Source organism: Stomoxys calcitrans, chromosome 3 (genome assembly GCF_963082655.1).
Source record: "Stomoxys calcitrans chromosome 3, idStoCalc2.1, whole genome shotgun sequence".
Classification (NCBI taxonomy): Eukaryota; Metazoa; Arthropoda; class Insecta; order Diptera; family Muscidae; genus Stomoxys; species Stomoxys calcitrans.
The window spans coordinates 19477867-19495982 of NC_081554.1; the positions used below are offsets into that span (position 1 = coordinate 19477867).

General features: G+C 40.7%; 1 protein-coding gene across 2 annotated transcripts in view; it reads right to left on the reverse strand.

Annotated features, from left to right (window-relative positions):
* The window catches only part of LOC106081726 (uncharacterized), a 50181-nt gene that overhangs the window by 5439 nt on the left and 26626 nt on the right, over positions 1-18116 (reverse strand). The window lies entirely within an intron of this gene.

The window sequence follows — 18116 nt, forward strand, 5'->3', positions numbered from 1 at the left end:
CCATTGATCGCATTTGTCAAGTTCTATGCGCGGTATCTCTTTTTAGACTGAAAATGTTGGGGGTTAGCTCTGGAGGAAAGTGGATGGTTTAATCACTGGAGTCGTGGAAAATATTTCTCTGAGTAGAAATATTTTCCTCGCAAGGTGAGTTTGGGGAGAATAGGAAAAAAATGAAAACACAGGAAGAACAGCAGTGGTTGAAGCCCAGATAATAAGTAAGTTTGAAATAGGAAAAAGAAAAGGAAAAGGCCGACGGAGTACACAAGGCTGCTGAAAGCGAGACATCTTTAGTACAAAGAGAGACACACACACACACACATATAAAGTATGAGGTATGTGGGTGTATGCAAATGCAAATAGCTGCGAAACTTAGAAAGTAGATTAGGGGGACCAGGTAGGAACAAGGTTTGGCATTAACATTACCGGCCCCCTTGCAGTACACCTGCAATAAAAAAAAAAGGGAAAATGCAACTGTGTGTACTCGCACCAGCTTACAATTACTCGCACGGAATATAATTGAAAACTCTATGAAAACGGACGTTATGAATCTAATTACTCTAGTTATGAATTTAATTACTCTAGTAAGGAAAGGAAATGTTGACATAATAGTTGTATAGCTCCGTAGAATAGCCAAAGGATCACTCCATCATCAGGATCCAGCTGGTACATGGAAAAGGCAAGCTTGTCAGTAGTGGACATCCTTCTATGAATCAAACCGCTCAATGGACCTGTTTAAAAGATAGAGCTTGTGCTTCGCTAGTAAAGTAAAAATCAACAGTGCATTTCATAACTCTTTTATTCAGTTTGGATTAAATTCATTGATACCGAAGAATAATGAGAACGCTGTAGTGCGCTCAGTGCGAACAGACACCATAGATCACCCAACCAAAAATAGTACTTTGTGCCGTAGGCAAACCATTCTGGGCGTATACACCCTCTGCGATGACCCTGGGATAAAGATCGACACTAATTACAATATCCACCGGGGCCGATTTGAAAAATTTCGAATCCGCAAAGAATAAGTGGGGGAAATGTCTTTTAAATGATTCCGGAAGCGATTCAGCTGGCGTCACCGTTGAAATGCGGGTACTCACACGAAATGTGCCTTCAATGGTTACCGTTTCGTCGAATCTGGAGGTCAGGCGAAGTGGGCATATGGTCTCCTCTTTCAGGCTCAATGTCGTGAGCGCCAACGAATCTACCAATCTCTTGGAGATCCTGCTCACCGGAGACCCCGAGTCGAGAAGGCACCGGGCTGTGGATCGTTCAGACTTGCCTTTTACCTTAACGAGCACCGTAGGAAGCAACACAATGCTGTTCTGTCGAAGAATAGCCGAAAGAGATGTCCTCTGCTTAGAAGACGGTGATGGCGAAAAATCCCTCGGTGGGCACGAATCCTTTGACTTCCGCTCAGGAGTGTTGGGACGCGATTGCTTCCGATCGCTCTTAAGAAGGGCATCCCGTAGTTTCGGATCGACGTGGAGGAGGGTATGATGGCTCTTTTTGCAGTGGTGACACCGGTGACTGCTAGAGCAGGATACCACCAAGTGGTCATGAGCCAGACAGTTGAAGCAGTAACTATGCCTTCGAACTGCTTCCAAACGATCTGCCATTTTCATTTCCAAAAACCTTTGGCAAGATCGTAGGGCATGAGACCGGTGACAGATACGGCAATCGTATTTTTCCTTCTTGTAGGGAACCGCGGATGACTTCCTTTGTGTCTCTTTGGTATACTTGGGCATGATAATCTATGGTGGCAAAACAAACAATAGGGAAGTGATGGGAAAGAATAGAAAATCTGTGTTTAATTCGGAGAGGAAATGACGACAAGCTTGGTAATGGGTCGCGTAATGGTGCCCTTCTGAGTCACCACGTCAGCAACCCGAACTCTGCGATCAGTGCCGAAATACGTCTTGCAAACTCTGCCTAGACGCCAAACATTTGGTGGAAGGTTGTCATCTTGAATAACGACTAGTGTGTTCTCTTCTATATTCTTTTCTGAACTTTGCCATTTAACTCGCTTTTGTAGTTCTCGTAAATATTCGTTCTTCCATCGAACGCAAAAACTCTGATGAATAGCCTTAAGTCTCTGCCATCGGTTCAAAATCGATACAGGACTCTCCTCAATGCGTGGATCGATCGGAGCAAGAATGGGAGTACCAATCAAGAAATGACCTTGAGTTAAGGCAGCGAAATCGTTAGGATCACTGGATATAGGAGACAACGGGCGCGAATTGAGGCATGCTTCAATTCTCGACAGGATTGTCGAGAACTCTTCAAATGTAAATTTGAAGGAACCAGCAAATTTTCGAAAATGGGACTTAAAACTCTTTACTCCCGCTTCCCAGAGTCCTCCCATATGAGGAGCTCCAGGCGGGATGAAATGCCAACTCAAAGACTGGTGCGCATAGTTCGACTCAGTTCCAGCACGAGCAGCATGAATAAATTCTCTCTCTAAGATCCTGGAAGCTCCGACGAAAGTTGTACCGTTATCGGAATATAGATGCAACGGACAACCCCGCCGAGAAACAAAACGATGGAAAGCCGCTAAGAACGTGGGAGTGGACAAATCGGACGTCGCCTCTAAGTGTATCGCCTTTGTGGAGAAGCACACGAAAACGCAGACGTAGCCTTTCGTAATACGACAGGCCCGCCCACTGTAACTCTTTATGTCGAAAGGACCCGCGAAATCCAAACCCGTTCGAGTGAATGGACGAGTGAACTCGGTGCGCTCTGGCGGCAAAGCCGCCATGAGCTGCTGCTGACAACGCCTCTTGTAGAGAATGCAAGGCTTGCACTTATTGATGGTCGTTTTGATTAAATTCTTGACCTTCGGGATCCAGTACTGTGATCTGACCATACGAAGTACAAGCTGATTCCCACCGTGGATAGTAAGTTGGTGGATGAACTTCACGAGCAGCCTGGAATATTGACAACCGTAGGGCATTATTATCGGGTGTCTCTCATTGTACGGAAGGCCGACTGACGATTCCAGCCGGCCACATGAACGAATTAGCCCCTCAGCGTCCAGGAACGGGTTTAAGTTCAGAATAGAACTTGATTTCGAAATTTGCTCTTGTGACGACAAACACTTGTACTCATTTGGAAAACACGCTTTTTGACACACTCGAATCAATCCATCTCTAACCAGTACAAGCTCAGAACTTGTGATCAAAGTGGACTGCTTTGAAAAGCTGGAACGAAATCTTGGATGAGTACGATAGAAGAACCGATACACATAAGCCAGTACACGTAGCGCTCGTGGATAGGAAGAAAAACGTTCAAGAACGTCCTGGTAGTTCTGAAAGTAAGTATGATGAACCTTTATGGCTTTACGCTCCAAATCTATCTCGGGAATAGTGGATTGAACAGAATTAGGCCAACACTCAGGGGAGTCGCGGAGCCACTCAGGTCCCGACCACCACAACTCATTTGCGACGATATCCTGAGGCAGGAGACCTCGGCTAGCGAGGTCGGCAGGATTCGTCTCTGAAGGAACATGACCGAACTTGGAGGGGTCAACCACTTGAACTATACTTGAAATTCGGTTTGCAACAAATGTTGCCCAACAACACGGAGGTTTCGAAAGCCAGGAAAGGACAATAGTGGAGTCTGTCCAACAGAAAAGAGAATACTTGGGAATGTTAAGTGTCGGAAGTAATGTATCTAACATCTCTGCCAATAGAACAGCCCCACAAAGCTCTAACCTCGGAATGGACAATGTCTTAACAGGAGCCACTCTTGTCTTTGAATAGACCAAATGTGTGGAGACCGAAGTAGTTGTAGCTATTCGCACATACAAAGCTGCTGCGTATGCCCTTTCTGAAGCATCACAGAAGCCATGGAATTGAATATCGGCGGAAGGAACATAATGAAGCCACCTCGGAATTCGAACTTCATTTATAGCCGAATAACACGTCTGAAACTCTTTCCACTTTGCAAGTGTGCCAGGGGTAACGACCTCGTCCCAGCCCGTACCCTCTGACCATATCCTCTGCATAAGAATCTTTGCTACCACAATACATGGCGATAGCCAACCAGCAGGATCGAAAAGCTTTGAAATCTGGGAAAGGAGTTCTCTTTTAGTATCTCTGGATGAATCTGGGAATGGCTTGGTAGTGAAATAGAACGAATCGGATCGAGCATTCCAACGAATTCCTAGCATTTTTGCTGTGCTACTGTCGTCGAAGTCCAAAAAATCTTCACACAGCAAATGATCGGAAGGAAGACCTGCTAGAATATCCTTTGAATTTGCTGTCCATTTTCTCAGGAGGAAGCCGGCCGAAGCCAAAGCGGATATCAACTGCTCCTTAGACTGCATTGCCTTCTGCAGCGAATGTGCACCCACTAGGGCATCATCCACGTACATAGAACTGCGAAGTATTTCACTGGCAATAGGATGACTGGATTGAACGTCATCAGCAAGTTGGAAAAGAGTGCGAATAGCTAAGTATGGAGCACAATTCACACCGAAAGTGACAGTCTTCAACTCGAAATCTTGAACGTCGTCACTTGGATCTCTTCGAAATAGAACTCTTTGGAACGGTGTGTGATTGGGATGAACTCTAATCTGCCGGTACATCTTTTGAATGTCGGCATTGAACACATACCGAAAGAATCGCCACTTGAGAATCAACACAGTCAGATCACTCTGCAACACAGGACCTGTATGCAAAGTGTCATTAAGACTCACGCCATTAGAGGAAGGTGAAGAAGCATTGAAAACCACCCGAACTTTGGTGGTAGTGCTCTCTGGTTTTATAACCGCATGGTGCGGCAGGTAGTAATGAGACGCACTTCCCATAGAACTAGAAGTCTCAACTTGACACATGTGGCTTAAATTCGCGTACTCTTGGATAACGGAATCATACTCATCCTTGAACGCAAGATTGCGAAGGAGGCGGACTTCATTTCTCAAAAATTGGGCCATAGCACTTGTCCGTGAATTACCTAGAGATATACTCTTGGGAAAATCTCTTTTGAACGGAAGATGAACAACGTACCTTCCATCTTCATCCCTCTTAGTAGTTGAAACGAACAATTCCTCACAAAATCTATCAGCTGCTGACACAAAGTTCTTCCTTGGAAGATTCTCCACCTCCCAAAATCTCGAAATCTCTTTGTCCAAAGAGATTTCACAAAAGTTGGAAATAATTCTGGAATATGGAGATGGAGATTGGATCGGAATGGGGCCAGTCAAAATCCATCCAAAGATGGTATTTTGGCCCATCAAGGAACCACAAATATCATGCTTCACGCCGGACCGCATGATGGAAGGAAGGAAGTCACCACCAATCAGAATATCAATACTGGAACTCCTGTGAAATAGTGGATCTGCCAGCTCGAATTGGGGCAGCTGAGAGAAGATGGAGGGGGGTATTGAATGAGATGGAAGGGCACCAGATAAATTAGTAATAACGAAGGCCTTAACCGAAATTTGAGCATCTGCATATCTCGAACATAGAAGCAGAGTACATTCCTTTCGAACGGAAGCAGCCATGGAATCATTCAGACCAGAAATCTGAGCATTGACTTTTCTATATGGGAGCTGCAATCTATTGAAAAGTCTCTCTGAAATGAATGTACCCTGCGACCCAGAATCCAAAAGCACTCGTGCCTGGTACGTAACACCCAAGTGCAACACATCAACCAAAGCAGTCCCCAGCAAAACGCCACGAGAACTGGAAGAGAAATAGGTTTGAACGACTCCCGTACCAGAACTAGTGGACTGTATAGGACTAGGAGCGAAAGGTGAGGAGTTTGCATTCAAACCTGAATTTGTATTTGCCGGAGTCTGCACTCTTGAGTTACTGGCCTCTGGATTAGCGGAACTCTCATGAAGCAAAGTATTATGCTTCCTCTGGCACTGGAAACAAGTGTTCTTGCTTGTACAATTTCGAACGTGATGAGTTTTAGAAAAACAGTTCAAACACAGACCTTGCTTCCTTATCTCGGACTTTCTCTGATTAATGTCCATTGCTATGAACTTAGGACACTTCCTAATCACATGGAACTCTCTTGGACATAAAGGACATTGTGGACCCGAAACTCTCACTTGGAATGAATTAATATTTCTCGAACTCTTAGTATTCGTGCTATTGGATTTTGAATCTTGATCCCTTGCATTGGGATTGGCACGCATTTCAGAAACGGACTCCAGTGTCCGGTATCTATTCGTAAGAAAGGAGTCAAGGTCAGACCACTTAGGAATTGCAGTCTTATCTGCGAGACCCTGCTCCCATAAGGTAAGTGTGGACTCTGGAAGACGATTCGAACAGAGAAATACGAATAGAGGGTCCCAACCTCTGACATCAATGTCACACAACTCTAGGGCCGAGATACAAGAAGTAAGGTCGCGCTGCAACTGTTTAAGTGCACTGGCGGACTCTTTGGAAATGGAAGGAAGATTGAACAAAACCTTTAGCTGCCCGTTAACAAGGATTCGTCTATTCTCATAACGAGCGCATAGATTTTTCCATGCCAAATGGAAACCATCATTCGTCAAAGGGCTCCTCTGAACAATGTCACGAGCCTCGCCTCGCGTTTTTTGCGTCAAGTGAAACAGACGCTCGACAAAACTAAGTCTGGAATTCTTTATGTACACTGCCGTAAACATGTCTCTGAAAGTAGGCCAGGACATGTAATCACCGTGGAAAACCTCTGTATCACATGGCGGGAGATGAAAGGAATAATCAGTCCTTCCCGTAGAAGACGGAGTGTCTTGAAATTCTGGATGACCTTCGGAAACAGGTGGATTTGCGACAAGACGTTGGCTTGGAGAAATCTTAGTTGCCGGCAACTGAAACTCCTCCGCGAGCTGTGACAATGTCGCCAAGCAGTTGCAGTAAGTCACATAAGAACTCTTAAACTTGGCTCGGAAGGTCTCCAGCTCGGATGCATTTACGGAATCGTCTGCACCGCCCTCGTCTTCGTCTTGCTCACTATCACGATCAGCCATGAATGTATCGAAAGTGGACTTAATGTCGCTCCATAATGACTTCAGCTCTGTCATGTGTATATTAATTAAGTGAATCGATGAGAGCGGAAGCGTATTATCACCTATATCAGCATTGAATGCGACAAGGCGATCAGCTAAGCGAATGAACGACTCTAAAGACATATTCGAACTTGAAAGAAAAAAGTAGAATTAGCTCTGAACCAGACGCACTTAACTCTCTTAAATAGGTTAGGGAAAAAACCTATCTAAATGAACAGTAAATCCGAAAAAATGGAACTGGTATCGAAAAAAAACGTTGAAAATGACGTAGGCGTATGCGTAATATTTCCGGAGAACAGAAGAATGAACAGTTGCGCCGGTTGAAATAAGTTCGAAATGCCTCTATAGTATTGAAACTCTTAAAATCAGCAGAGGAAAAAAAAAATTCTCTTGAAAATTATGAAAATTCGAACTTTTTGGATCCAAAAGTCGACCTTGGCTCACTGTAGGGTGCAAATACGATTTTTGCTTTACACGAACACCAAACGAAAACAGTCTCGTGAAGAAAATCAGAAAAAAAATTTACTTTTCGAAAAAATCAAAGTTTTGTACCAAAAGTCGACTATGACCGGCTGTAGGGTGCACTATATATATCTCTGACCGATCAGGGTATCACACAAATGCATATATATGCCAATGGAACCAAAATATAAGGTATGTCTCAAACGCCCCGAGTCGCGACCACACAAACGGAATGACTGTAGGGTGCACGGCAAACAAAGAGTATATAAGAGCGAATGAACAAATTCAAAGCAACACAGAAGTCTCTTATTCTCTTCGCAGTAGCAATGTCACCCGCAACGAAACTCAATAGAAGCGAATAACAAGAAATGTTTGTATGTACGTTCAGTTGTGTGTATATATGGATGTATGTATATTGGATGTTAGTTATGGAGATCAACGTTGGTTAGTTCTAAAAAAAAAAAAAACAATAACAACAATCACTGTGCTTGTAGGAAAGGCTGTGGAAGTGCGAGAACTATTAACAACGACGAAATAATGCTATGGGCAGCGCGACTGCAGCATATGAAAGAGGGCAAAGATCACTTTCAATGCACCACGATTGAAAAAGAAAAGAAACCAAAGGAACACACTGCCGCGACACCGATTGAAATATAAAATCTTATGTTATTTTTTTTGCAAATTAATGGCAATTCTTATAGAGGCAAAGCACACTGTTACTTAAATTTCTCTATGGAATTTAATGAAATTCACTTCCACCAAATTTTAAGAAAATTAATAACCGAATAGTTGGAAAAAAAAAAATTTTTTCAGTACGGTTTTTGGAAAATTTTATTTCGAAGCACTGTTTAGGAAATGTCGAAATGCCGTCGGCAAAACACAACTGAAGCACAATGAATATTTGGAAAAAAGCACTATTGTTTTCACTTTTTATGGAATAGAACAAAGCACAAACTCACCTTTTTTTCTATGATGACGATGATGATATGTGTGTTGGATGAAATGGTGATGAAGGGATGATTTCCAGTAATAAATCCGGCTCGAAGGACCACAATGAAAATGTTGGGGGTTAGCTCTGGAGGAAAGTGGATGGTTTAATCACTGGAGTCGTGGAAAATATTTCTCTGAGTAGAAATATTTTCCTCGCAAGGTGAGTTTGGGGAGAATAGGAAAAAAATGAAAACACAGGAAGAACAGCAGTGGTTGAAGCCCAGATAATAAGTAAGTTTGAAATAGGAAAAAGAAAAGGAAAAGGCCGACGGAGTACACAAGGCTGCTGAAAGCGAGACATCTTTAGTACAAAGAGAGACACACACACACACACATATAAAGTATGAGGTATGTGGGTGTATGCAAATGCAAATAGCTGCGAAACTTAGAAAGTAGATTAGGGGGACCAGGTAGGAACAAGGTTTGGCATTAACATAGACAGACATAGAATATTGAAAAAAACTGTTATGCTATTGGAGCTATATCAAGTTATAGTCCGATTCGGACCATAAATGAATGCTGAACATTGTAGAAGTCATTGTCTAATATTTCAGTTCATTCGGATAAGAATTGCGCCTTGTAGGGACTCAAGAGGCAAAATCGGGAGATAGGTTTATGTGGGAGCTATGTCAAGCTATTCATCGATTCAGACTATATTAGACACGTATGTTGAAGTTCATGAGAGAAGGCCTTATACAAAATCGGATGAGAATTGCGCCCTCAAGAGGTTCAAGAAGTCAAGACCCAAGATCGGTTTATATCGCAGCTATATCCAAACATGGACCAATGTAAACCAAACTTAGTGTAGTTGTTGAAAGTAATACCAAAACACTACGTGCAAAATTTCAATAAAATCGGATAAGAATTGCGCCTTTTAGAGGCTCAAGAAATCAAGACCCAAGAGCGGTTTATATGGCAGCTATATCAAAACATGGACCGATTTGGCCCATTTACAATACCAACCGACTTACACTAATAAAAAGTATTTGTGCAAAATTTCAAGCGGTTAGCTTTACTCCTTAGTAAGTGAGCGTGCTTTCGACAGACAGATGGACGGACGGACGGACATGGCTAAATCGACTTAAAATGACATGACGATCAAGAATATATATACTTTATGGGGTGTTACAAACAGAATGACGAAATTAGTATGCCCCCATCCTATGGTGGAGGGTATAAAAATGCCGTTCCATTAAAGGTCAGTAGAAGGGAGAGCCGCAGAGCTACATAAGTAATGTTTAATAAAGGGTGATTTTTTTGAGGTTAGGATTTTCATGCATTAGTATTTGACAGATCACGTGGGATTTCAGACATGGTGTCAAAGAGAAAGATGCTCAGTATGCTTTGACATTTCATCATGAATAGACTTACTAACGAGCAACGCTTGCAAATCATTGAATTTTATTACCAAAATCAGTGTTCGGTTCGAAATGTGTTCATTCACCGTAACGTTGCGTCCAACAGCATCTTTGAAAAAATACGGTCCAATGATTCCACCAGCGTACAAACCACACCAAACAGTGCATTTTTCGGGATGCATGGGCAGTTCTTGAACGGCTTCTGGTTGCTCTTCACTCCAAATGCGGCAATTTTGCTTATTTACGTAGCCATTCAACCAGAAATGAGCCTCATCGCTGAACAAAATTTGTTAAAATTTCGAACCGAACACTGATTTTGGTAATAAAATTCAATGAATTGCAAGCGTTGCTCGTTAGTAAGTCTATTCATGATGAAATGTCAAAGCATACTGAGCATCTTTCTCTTTGACACCATGTCTGAAATCCCACGTGATCTGTCAAATACTAATGCATGAAAATCCTAACCTCAAAAAAATCACCCTTTATAACTGGAATTTTCATAATTATTGCTGGTACATCATCGCATTAAGAATGGTAGTTTCATCCTGACTTCATATGTGATGCGACAATTCTGAGACTTTCAGCCTTGCACCACAAAAAAATCCTCTCCAGTTCTCACACAAAATTAAGTTACATGAATGAAGTACCGTCTTATAATATTGAGCAAAATTAAATAGTACCCAGAAAAGTATAAATACGTCTGAAGAATTGACCTGGAGTTCACTGCAGTACTTGAAGCCTTTTTCGGGATCCAAACGGAGTGCTACGGGTGAATAGTCGAGTGGCTGCCAGCTTACCGCATAGCGAAAATTCCTATTATACTCCCTGCAAAATCTCGTATGTGTCAGTTGTATTTACTCAATTTGAACAGCTTTCTGGCCCATGGGGAATGGTTTTAAATGTGTCAAATGATGCAGACAGAATTCCACATTTCTCGTCTCAAACCAAGGATGAAAAATATCATCAGTAAGTGCAAGACATGCATTACTTTCAAAAAGGGACCGTGCTTGCAGATATTTGGCAACGCTTTCTTAAGATGGATGTACAATAACACCGGCATTTCATTTCACTGACATAGATTTGGCGAGGCCTTGTGACATTAAAAGGTCTTCGGTGCGCCGTTTCTCACTTTTAAAAGTCTATATCAACATCTTCGAATGCTTTGCCACAAAGGCCATATGTCTAGAGCCATGTTCGGGATTTTCCACAGGTTTTCTCGATTCTTTGGGAGGCAAGGCCTACCTTGGAAGGTATTTTCGGATAATGGGAGAAATTTCGTGTTTACCAGAGAACAGCAGCAAGCCACATTAAAAATGAGTCCACACGATAGGCATGAAGCGAATGGCACGCTCACACCTTATACCAGCAATCGTTGTTGACGTTTACGACTCTCAACGAAAAAAACATAAAATGCTACTTTAAATTCGTTGAGCTATTGTAAGTATTTTTGCCTATGACCTTAAAATGATTGTCAATCATATTTTGTCTTTTAAGCAATACACATGAAGGCTCACATTGAGCGGAACTGAATAGAAGACACGCGCTCTCCGCTACCTTTCATTGTTATGAGAGCTGAAATTAATTTCCGTTCTTTGTAATGGCTTGGATAAAGAAAAAAAATGGAAGTAAGTCTGTCACTTTTGAACAGATGGAGACAAATAGCACGTACATCAATGATAATAACAATTCTCATCCGAAAATAAAAAAAAACAAGTGTAAAAAACAACCCAGTATATCTATGCCGCTCAACAAAACTTGATGTCTCATTTCTCTGCTTGCATTGGCTTCAGATGACACTCATCTGAGTGCTGTTCATTTGCAAACAACACACGATGTTCGTCAACCAAATTGAAAATCACATCCACTGCACAATTACTAAAACATTCGCGCATCTCTCACTCTATTGTATATGTGTGTTTCAAGCTAATTTTAGTTTTATGTAACATGCGATACAGACAATTGCTTTGGCCAAAGTGGTTATTAAGTGCCAAATTTTGGGTCTAATGCAGTTCTCTGGTGGGTACAGGTCGCAAGATCATATTTTTGCCACGAACATTCCATTAAGGAACGGGAAATACTTTTCTCATATCAGTGCAGCCTTATTCAAGTTTTAGCTCAATGATATGGGGCCACTTTTATAGCGAGACCGATCTGCGTGCCGGTTGGCGACACCAGTTGTTAGAGAAGTTTTTACATGACTGGATACTTTACAAATGTTCCCAGCGTTTGTAAGGAGATAACCACCGCTGAAAATTTTATTTCTGATGTTCATGTCGGGATTTGAGCCCAAACGTCCGGCGTCATGGGCATACATGCTGAACTCTGCGTCACGGTGGCCCGTTGCAAGATGATAAGTAAATATAGGAGGTTTATCCAAGCGACATATAGATTGTTTATACAGCCCCATGCTCCACATATGGTTGGACTTTGGAAGTCAGCCGGGCATGTAGGGAAGATGAAGCGGCGCAACAACTATTTTGCTTCAACGAGCCGGCGTCGTGTTGATTGACCCGTGTAGCTTAAATTGATTTCAGAAATAATTAAATCATTACTTTTTTCACTTGTCTTTTCTTCTTCCCTAGAATATTTTCCGTCTAACAACAATGAACGATAAATTGTCAAAAAATGCAAATTTATTCAGCGACCACTTTGAACTTTTGAATCAGTTCGGCCGACGAAAAACCTTAGCTACGTTTACTGCCTCGGCTTTCGCGACTAACAGATTTTGGTACTTTGGTTATAGTCTTGAACCAGCTTAAGAGCATAGAATAAAGAAGGATTAAGGATTGTGGGCTGCACGGAATTTTTGACATAGATTTTTTCGAGGTTACTTTTTAATGTTTTGAGCCCACAACAATTTATTAATGGCTTAGGTGAATGTCCATAGTAAAATGGGACGGATAATAAACCGCACGCTCTTGTTCAAACTAACCAAGCCTAGCCAATCTGAATTCGAGATGTGCGGCCAAAACAAGTAGCCGAGTTATGCAGCCGGGCTATATAGCCTAAACCTGTACCCGAGACATGTAGACGAGATTTGTAGCCGAAACCTCTATCCGAGACATGTAGACGATATTTGTAGCCACAGACCAAGCCAATACGTCATTTTAATAGCCTAGTCAAAATAGAGTGCAGCAGGGCGACACAACTTTGTAAAGAAGTCCTTATATGGCCAAATGCCGACACACAAATGGTGTCAAAGTGTATTGGAAAGTTTTCGACTGTATAGGAATCCTGAAGGTAGTCAAAGAATGGTTACCAAACAACTCGGCATTGAAGACACATTAAGAGAGCTTTACGACCGGTGTGAGACAGATCCTGAGATCTTCGATTCTCCTTGCCTACCTATAATACGTGAGAAGTTTGTTGCAGAGCAACCCGCATTCTGGATTTTAACCTTAATTTAATGCAAGTTATGATTAAATTTATTGATTGAATGCTGACTCACAAATGGCTCAAACTATAAAGATGATGCGAACAAAAAATTTTGTAAAATAAAATTTTCTCTAAGCATTGTTTAAAAGTGGGATTTATTAAAATTTTTGCCGTACTTTCATTTTATACAGCATGAAAAAATTTTGCGTCTTTGAAAATGAGGTTTATGGTGAATGGATGCAGCGTCCATTTGCGAATTGCAAATTTGCACATGATCATTCCATTATGCAACAGGAGCACACTTCTCACATTTCAATGAGTGCTGTCCGATTCAAGATTTAAGATAAATGATAAAGATCTAGCCGAGTCCGAAAGGCTTGCCGTAGGGCGACACTTCTTTGGGGAGGTTGGAGGTTATGGCGAGTTGGCAGCATTAGGAGGGTTTATACCCTCTCACCGCTGAAAATTGTTTCTGATGTTTTCGCCAGGATTCGAACCCAGAAATTTAGCGTTACAGGCTAACCTCTTCGCTGACGATGCACACATTCCAGTTAACCGATCCTTATATATGAGGTCTAGAGTCCCTAGAAGGCTCAAATGCTATTAAATTTGATTGAAATTTGGGAAGAATTTGATTATGCCATAACCATACCAATTTCGTTTTTTACCCACCAGCAAAGGATGGGGGTAAAATCCATTTCGGACCCTAAAAAGTATAAATATTCTCGATCCCGTAAATCTCTTAGACGATCTAGCCATGTCGGTTGATCTGTTGAAATAACGCTAAAGTCTTTACTAATGAAGATATTGAGCTGAAACTTTGCAAAGATAATTTTTTTACCATAGGTATTGTAGATAAGTTCAAAGATGATGTATCGGACTATATTGTGATATAGCTGCCATATAGACCGGTCTCCCATTTGTGGTTCTGAGCACATAAAGGTCCATTTTGCAATCGATTTTGCTGAAATTTACCACAGTGAGTCGATGTTAACATTCGTGATGAGTATGGATCAGATATGCCTATTTTTGGATATAGCTGCCATATAAACTGATTCTTTGATTTTACTTCCTGAGCTTTTAAAAGCGGTAATTATTATCTGATTTGGCTAAAAATTTGCACGGAATATTTTATTAAGACTTTCAACATCCAAGCTTAGTACAGTTCAAATCGGTCTACAACCTGATATAGCTCCCGCAAGAACCGATCTGCAGATTTAATATCTTGAGCTCCTGGAGCCCGCAATTATTGTCCGATTTGGCTGAAATTTTGCACGTAGTTTGTTTTTTTATGATTTCCCACATTCATGATAAGTATTGTCCAAATCGGTCTACAAACTGTTATAACTGCCGTATAAATTGATCTCCAAATTAATCTTCTACGGCCCCTAGAAGCTTACATTTTTGCTGATTTGGCAGAAATTCGGTAGGCAAAGTATACATATTCCGTTCAACTATTGGGTTGCCCAAAAAGTAATTGCGGATTTTTTAAAAGAAAGTAAATGCATTTTTAATAAAGCTTAGAATGAACTTTAATCAAATATACTTTTTTTACACTTTTTTTCTAAAGCAAGCTAAAAGTAACAGCTGATAACTGACAGAAGAAAGAATGCAATAACAGAGTCACAAGCTGTGAAAAAATTTGTCAACGCCGACTATATGAAAAATCCGCAATTACCTTTTGGGCAACCCAATACTTTCATTTACAAAAAAAATTTATTTCCTTCACTTGTTTTAAAAGTCTCTAAGACTTCTTCTTCTTTTCAGAAGCACACTCAAATTCACTAAGAAGTTTCGTGGAAAATTCCCAGCTCCTTGCTGTTAATGAACTATTGCTATGTTGTTGTTTTTCACCTGAAAAAAAAAATGGATGCACCTTTTTATACAACTTTTAATTTTCTATCACAAACCACCTTACCACAAAGAGGTAATCTCAGCCACATAAGACTTTGGCGTCTTTTAATCCCACAAATATGTAATTGCAAAATAGTCAAATACCATCAGAGGTAACGGGGTAAACTTTGCTAAGTGTCATAGTTGCTGGCTGCATCAATCAGCCCAACCAGAAGTGCTTGATAGATGATTTGTTTGTTCACCTGTTTCAACCTGTTGTTGAGCTGGAAGACAAGTTATGAATAATTTTCTTGTTCATCACCAAATGAGGTGGCAAATCCGTTTTGCCATCTATCTACACATCCAACTTCCATTCACATGCCAATTATGAAAAAGTTTCCCCGCCTTCTTGTAATGTCCCAATTTTAGATTTGATTTTTTTTTCAGTACCCGGTAGACTTACTTACATCCACGTTGTGGATGGTGGAAGAGTCCAAAGTAAGTTTCATGCCAATATAAAGTGGCAAATGTGGTTGAGAGTGATGTGTTTGGTTGCATGAGTTGGCAACTTCTTCTTTAAATGGCTCTTGGAATATTCATTGCCATTAATGATGTACTTGTTTGTACTTTTGTATCATTGACAGTGCATTAATGGCCACAAACCTTAGCTAGCTGGTGTCTATGGCAATCCTTTTATGTATTGAAAATGGAAAATGTTCACAGAGAACTACACTACTACCCATAAGCATGGCTAAATAACTTTTGCTGCCATTTTAGGGCATTTAAAGCGGACTCAATCATAATCTTTGATAAATCATTTATTTTGGGCTAAAATAACTGATATACTTTACTTTTGCTGTCTGATTTAAATTTTATCTGAATAAAAGGGGTTCCTTGTTGGTATAGCTAAGTTCATCAACACCCCTTCTTAGAGAAGTTTAACTTAGCGGAAGGCCTCACAAATTTCGCCATTAATAACAAGGGGATTTTCGCCTGTAACATTTCGCTAGAACTCGAAATCAGGTTTTTGGCGCCAAAAGCGGATATTCTTAACATAAGCCATAATGCCTTCCATGAAAACATAAATTAGTCGGTGTTTCCTTCCTCGTAATATATAAAAACGAAAGACTTAAGACACAAACTCTTAAAAATTACTGACTACTTTACGAATGCTAAACAACATATGAAGAAATTCCTTTATATTGTTAACTAATGGCTTTTACAGTAAATGGCTATAAGAATATGGTTTTAAATCATAAAATACACTTTGCTATGTGTGCATGTACCACATATCTGATGGATTTTAATGAGAGAATGGCATCACAAATGAAATAAGCATTCAAACACGTCGGTATTGCAAACATTATTTCTTACATGTGTATGTACCATGATGCACATTTATTACCACTACTGTAGTAATAAACGTGCTTAAGCACCTGTTTTTTTATTGGACAGATAAAACACTTTCAAGTTTTGGGGCCATATACTGTCAGAACAGTGATCCTCTTCTTTTTGAATGTAAAAATTAAAAAAGTTATGATTTGTATGTTTTTATTGGACCCAAAAACGACTCTACAGATTTTCTTAAGATTTTTACACAATATAAAGTTTATGTCAGGCTAAAATGTGAAGGCGGTGGACTCTTCCTCTTACCCTTATTAAAACAAAACAGATTTTAATGTTGTATGCACCGGTTTAAGAGAAATTTAGTTTGCAATCCTATGGTAATCTTAAACACGAGTTTGTTAGAGAATTTTGAATCAAGCAACTTAGGGGAACGCCCCACCCAAACGGACATGTTTAACGATTGTCACAATATTGGTATCATATGGAAGGTATTTGGAAGTAGAGTTCCAAATTGATATACAAATTTGATTCTTGCTATCCGGGGGTCATTCCACCCCCAAAAATAACCCTAAACTGACGTATAAACCGGGACTATTCCAGTATCCCTGGCATACATACTCTACCTCGACTTTGCAGTTCCATTCTCTTTCCGTCAATCAGGGCACATTGATTATCGTATAATGGTCTGTTTCTATCTCAAATCCACTTCCTTCATATCTCAAGATTCTTATTTTTTGCTGAAATTTAAGACAGTAAGTTGTGTTAGGCTCTTCGACATCCCTCTTCAATTTGGCTCAGATCGGTCCAGATTTGGATATAGCTGCCATATAGACCGATCCTTCGATTTAGGGTCTTAGGCCCATAAAAGCCACATTTATTATCCGATTTTGCTGAAATTTGGGACAGTGAGTTGTGTAAGGCCCTTCGACATCATTTGTCAATTTGGCCTAAATCGGTCCTATTTGGATATAGCTGCGATATATACCGATCCTCCGGTTTGGGGTCTTAGGTCCATAAAAGCCATATTTATTATCCGATTTTGCTGAAATTTGGGACAGTGAGTTGTGTTAGGCCCTTCGAGATCATTCGTCAATTTGGCCCAAATCGGTCCAGATTTGGATATAGCTGCGATATATACCGATCCTCCGATTTGGGGTCTTAGGCCCATAAAAGCCACATTTATTAACCGATTTTACTCAAAATTTGGGACAGTGAGTTGTCTTAGGCCCCTTGACATTTTTCTTCAATTTGACCCTGATCGGTTCAGATTTGGATATAGCTGTCGTATAGACCGAAATCTGGATTTAAGGTTTTGGGTCCATGAAACGCGCATTTATAATCCGATTTCACTGAAATTTGACACAGTGACTTATGTTAGGCCTTTCGACATCTGCGTCGTCTATGGTTCAGATCGGCTTATTTTTAGATATAGCTACTAAAAAGACCAATATTTTGTAATACACAATTAAACAATGACTTGTACTTAGTATTTGGTCCAAATCGGAACATATTTCGATATAACTGCTATGGGACATAAGGTATGCAATTTTCACCGGATTTTGATGGAAGGTGGTTTACATATATACCCGAGGTGGTGGGTATCCAAAGTTCGGTCCGACCGAACTTAACGCCATTTTACTTGTTATGTCTACTGGCATGAGGTTTCAAATCCTCTCTAATACCCTAGTTGGCATGGTGCTCATAGCCCCGCTTATGGCAAGACCCCTGGTTCTTTGACTTGTTGTTATGTTTTT